The following is a 6,000-nucleotide window of genomic DNA, read 5'->3' on the forward strand; positions in this document are numbered from 1 at the left end:
AGTATCTAGAACGTGGCAGCCCATCATATTTTAATTTGTCCTGCCGCAGGTTTTCTTAATGAACCAACATTTTATTCACATCTCTCCTAGCCTGGTGTTTTGCTCCGTTGCTGCAATGTATATATATACATATATATATATATATGTGTGCAGTGTTGATCATCTATATAAAGTTATTACTGTCCACACAGACAGTCAGATCTCATCATTTTAGCTGCAGTTGTGCACCAACCTGTGAGTGGCATGCAATGTAGTTCTCTTCAAGCGAGAAGTTGTCTTTCACTCTTAAGTCTGTGTTAGGATGCAGAATAAATTTGTAGGGAAAAGAGTCAAATTACATTTTTAACAGGTTTACTCATTTGTAAAATACTTGCGTACACGCACTAATTTTGGTGTAAAAAAGGTAATACAGTGTCATAGATCAGAGACTCCAGCTGTGTCATGTCTGTGTACACTGTATACTCACTAGCAGGGTGCAACAACTGTGACCGGGTTCTGTTGTGTTGAATCAAAAACAGCCGTCGTTTACTCATCAAAAATGATGATCACAACATTTAACTGCAATTGTCAAGTGTTAGTTTTAACATAAATGGAACATAAAATATGTCAGTTGGTCTGTCAGCCAACCACTTTTGTTCAGACTGAAATATCTTAACAACTTTCTTTCATTTTGATGCAGGAATGCATAACTTCCTGATCCTCACACATCATCCTCATACATCACCCACCAGTGCACGAGGAGAGAGAGAGGGAACAGCAGATATTCTCAGAGTGTATTGTGGAGAGGAATGCCATTGAATTTGGGTGTTTTTTCATGTGCCAGCCTCTTTTGTGTGCAGGCTATGGAAGTCCATTGTGCGGGCAGACACCCTGAGAAAAGAGGCGAGCTTGGAGCCGTTGTCTGCCGGTGCTTCTGCAGCGCTCGGGCCCTAAAAAGGACCTGAAAGAAGCTCTGCCATCGGAAGCAGCCGGCCCGAACCAAGAGACAATGCCACTGGGCAACTTTGAAGACCAGCAACAATTAAAAATGCAGCTTCACTATATTAATTATGCATTCATGCTTTTGTCTTGGCCTTTTCTTGCAAAGGGGAGAATGGGCGGAGGCGGGGGGGGGGGGGGTGGAGAGGGCGGGGGAGCGTAAGGTTTAAGATTCAACAAGTCTGAGACAGAGGGAGAGATTACAGAACACATGCAAATGCTTCACCAAATGAGAACTCATTGAGGGAGAAATGTGTGTGTTATTGGATGTGAGATTCAGGGGGATTATGGACGCTAACAGGATCATGTGCAAGAAAAAAAGCAGCCAACTGATGGAATAAAAATGAATATTCAAAAAGATAAAATAAGACGAGACTTTGCTCCAGTATGACGACAATAAAACAATTGTGAATAAAAAAAAGGCAGCAGATGCAGAGAGTTCAACAAAACTCTCAGTCTCATCTTGCACAGCATGTTGCTAGGAAACTCTGAGTTACAGCTCGGGGTTGCACTTTGCAGACTCTTTTTCTCTAAGGCTTTTCTCCTTCCCTGCTGCCTCAGTTGCAGGCAGGACACACATTAAGCAGCTTTCTGAAGGCATTGAGGTGAAGTTCTGCTGGCTGCCGGCTCTGACAGGTGGCCCTGTTGTGCACAGGGTTGCCAGCAAACAGCTCCTTTTTGCACCAACGGGAAGGTTTATTCAGAAAAAGCCAACACTGCTTTGAAAAATCGTTCTGTTCGGGGGGAATTTATGCCTCGTTTACAACCAAATCTGTCTCTGGGGGCCACAGGACTTGGAGTCACAATATCCCCCCTGCTGGTCATGAGACAAACTACATATGCATTTAATATCAGACTACAGATAAAGTAATTACAAACACATCATAGTCAAAGCCGGAAATAAAACGAAAAAATGAATTCAACAAGGTGGAAGTAACATGTATGAGTCCATGATCACAAATTAGTGGTACATATTTATTGATGGAGTACGTTTATATTTTAGTTTATTTTTAGAATTGTGAATAATTGATTCTATTTGACAAATGTGGTCAAAAGTTAAAAACCTTAAGGTGATAGTTATGTTTTGTTTGTCTGTTTTTGTGAGCTACAACTTGAGCCCCATCATTTCATGCAGTTCATATTTTGGCAAATTCAACATTTAAAAGTATACGTTGAATTGAATTTCAGCGTTTGCTTGCACTGTTTATGTAGAGGCCCATGTAACTATCAATGAATTACTTAAACACTGGCACCTAGTATTCCAAGGTAAGTTCTTAAACATAATGATAACACTGGGAAGAAACGTGTGTTTCATGTGTATGTTCAGATTTAACCAAGTCATGATTTAGAGGAGTATGATTTCTGTGTTGTGAGCCACATGATCTGATGGTGTAACTGATGGTGCTGATCAATGAGTTAGACACACAGCAAAGAACCAGTGTAGCCTTTACATGCTGCTCGGATGGTCCCATGTCCCAAGTTGGAAAGTTATTCTTCTGACTTCTGTTCATGTGTGTTAAAGACGTGGAGGCTACAAAAAGTTGTGATTTTGTCTCAGAGACTCAAACCACTTCAGGGTTGCTGCTAATAGACACATTTTCACTGGACAACAACTAATGGTTATAACCTAATATCATATTAAAAACTAAATGTGCACCAGATAAATTTGTACCGATTTCTTGTTCTGATTAGAAAGGGAGTTCATGTCAAATTTTTCTTTTCATTGCGACTCCATGTGAAAGTACCACATGTCTTTAGAACACTTACATACACCTGTGACCCAATGCATTATATCTGTTTCTCTCCCTCTGTGTCCTGAGACAATACAGCTGAATTAAAGGACTGTTGAAACGACTGTCGTGCTGCCTACACCTTTACACAACCGCAAAAATACTGGGGCTGAAATTATATTATACCAGTGGGCATGATGACCAGAACTAGAAAGGTAAAGCCCTGTAGTTCTTGCAGATAAAAGTGACTACATTGGGTTATATGTTAAAGTTGTAGTTGTGGTTGCACTAATGTTTGTGTTGCATGAATGGGGGAAACCCCAGTCTGTCTTCACAGTTAGAAAGTCAAAACTTTTTCCCACAAGAACTCAGAGTCAGTTCATTGAGGGGATACTTCACAATGTCAGTATTTGATTGACAGTTTGCTCATTTGGTCATATTTTTCAGGTCTAGTAATAGCTGCCATGTGTTGGGAATTGATGCTTAACCTTGGGAAACCGAGGTGACCGCCATCATTTCCCAAGCCTGCACCTGTGTGACATTACAGCTCTGTCACTCTCACTGGTACACTGTGGGACTGACTTCCTTTTTATAGAAACAGGAGACGAGACAGAGAGAGGAAAGGGAGATTGAACTGAGCGGTCAGCAGTTAAACAGGTTTCTGTGTCACATGCTGAAAACTACCAGAGATCAATTCTTACTGGCTTTAGGAGGTTTGTGGATGCAGTAAACAAGAGTTTTACAAACAGGAGTGGAGCAGACGGAGTTAAGAACAATTAGAGTCTGTTATCATATATATATCCTTTATGAGTTCAGGGTTTTTACTTTTTAAATAGATGAGCAGAGTGGACAGGTTTAATGACTCTTGAAACAGATTTGAATCACGGCAGCAACAAAGACTAAACATGAGCAACTCTGTTGACAAAAAGGAGATAATATATAATTATGACTTAAATATCCTGCTAAACTGCACGGAAAGTAATGAGTGAATCGGAGGTATAGAGTGATGGTCCTGTTCAAAGACCTGTTTTTTATTTTAAATGTTTTACCACCATGAAAGACATGCTGATTATTGAAAAGCTGCTGTTCCAGTGTATATTCCTCCGTGCTGCTCAGTCAGTAATATATGTGACAAGTGTAAAGTTACACAATTTGGCATCAGGAAAAAAAATGTCCTTATGTTTGTAATACATATTAAATGTTTATCGTTGCCGCTGGGTAACTTGCAACAAAGCTGTTGGTGAAGTTCGGATGGCCCTAGCAGGTAGACCTGCCAGGAGGGACTTCCAATAGTCTAGGCGTGAGATGACCAGAGCCTGGACCAGAACCTGCGCCGCCTTCTGAGTGAGAAGTGGAAGTATTCTCCGGATGTTGGCAAGTATATATATACAGTAGCGGGTTGTTGCCGTAATGTTGGCAGAGTTCACTGTCGAGTGTCACACCCAGGTTCCTAGCAGTCTGGGTGGGGGCTAACACAGAGTTATCAAAGGTCCGTCCTCTTCTGGTGGGAGGTGCTCAGGAGGACGAGACTCAACAATCAACTACTTTTCTAGCGATGCTGCCTACTGCACCTGTAAGATCTTAATTTTAACATTATCCAATACAGTATAAGGCATATTTATTTTTACACTTTTCTTTTACCTGGGCCAAGCAGCACCAAGTACAACGAAAATGTTTTTGCTAGTTTCAGACCAACCCAGTTGACATGTTCTTGTGCAACAGCTACAATGTTTACTTAGAAAATTCACATTGCTGTTAGCACCCGACCTCTGTGACACCTGACTGGCTGTTGTGATTGTTTCTTTCTTTTGAATGAGTGGTTTGTGGTTGTGTTTTGATTTCTCCACTTCTCTTTGCTCTCTCCACACCTGCTAGTCATCACAGTAATACACACCAAGGGATCATCTGCCAATCATAAATATATCTTCAAGGCGCCTGGTCCAACTGTCAGTGTCCGTCCGATCATCACCTTACATGGTCTTGGTACTGGCCTCTAGTCAGAACTCATAATCCATTTTCAAACATGAACTCCAGAGAACTCAGCAAAATTGGTTCCGGACTTTGTCTCGACCCAATTTTCCACAGTTTGCCTTTCACACATGAGATATTCAGCAGGAGATTCTCCACTTAGACGTGTTAAAACAACATAGAAATCTTTGTAGCGTTCATGTAACGAGCGGCACACAAAGCAGAGCCAAGACGTAATGTATAAATTCCTGCAAAAGAAAAGTGGTATAGATAATGGAAGGATCTGTCAATAATTTGTCAATGCTGCATAAAAAATACAACATTTATATTTTTCAGTGTCATGACATATCATATTAGTAAATAGGCTTCTTAATTTAGTCGACCAAGGACGACGAAATGTCTGTATTTTAGGTGCATAAATACAATATTCTAATGGTTTTGCAAATTAGCTTACCTCCATGACGGTTTTATGTACTAAGCTGTACAAGCTATAGTTGTAGTAGTGCTTTCTCAGATGGATTGTAAATATTTTTGCCCCTCATTAAATCAATAAGGCTCGACTTAATTATAGACACATAACTCACCATTGTGTTGTGTTAAAGTACAACACAAACTACATCCTCGACATCTGTCATAAAATGATTGGACTTGAATCATCACCACTTTAATGATATCATTAGTTTCAAAACAACTGACCATTATAACGCAAGGACTTACGACAAGACATACACTACAGCAGATTTAGCTGGGTGTACCTAATAAAGTGCCAATTGAGTGCAATTCCCCAACAAGCTTCTAAAAATAGCAAAAATGTGTTCTAACTGTCACTTTGACAAATTATAGAAAATCACAAATTCCAAATCTGACCTTCATAACTAAATCCAGATTGTTTAGGGAGCAACACTTTCATGTTCATCAATTTACCTCATAGGTCAGCGATGGCTGCAAAGTTCAGATTAATGCTTTTTGTACACTGACAAAATTGCTTCACGCCGATGCAATTTCTCTCCTCCGGCCCAAACAAAGGTTCGGCCCAGCATTCATGACTATGTGTTGTGGAGTGCTGCAGGGGTCAGAGGTCACGTGTGTTGGCAGCCGGCAACTCGCCATGTGTTTCAAATAGAAACAGGCCTGCGTGAATGAGCGGCTGAATGCAAGGCTCATTAGTGCTGCAGGAGACTGTACGAAGAGAGTCAGAGATCGTATAGTTGTAGTGAACGCAGCAGAGCCTCAACACATTCCTGCCTCTTTATTAAGGTGATCTGTGACCCAGTCTGTCCCTAAATAGAAAGGTTTTCCATTGTGTGCATGTGTGTGTGTGTGA

Source organism: Limanda limanda, chromosome 8 (assembly GCF_963576545.1).
Source record: "Limanda limanda chromosome 8, fLimLim1.1, whole genome shotgun sequence".
Lineage (NCBI taxonomy): Eukaryota > Metazoa > Chordata > Actinopteri > Pleuronectiformes > Pleuronectidae > Limanda > Limanda limanda.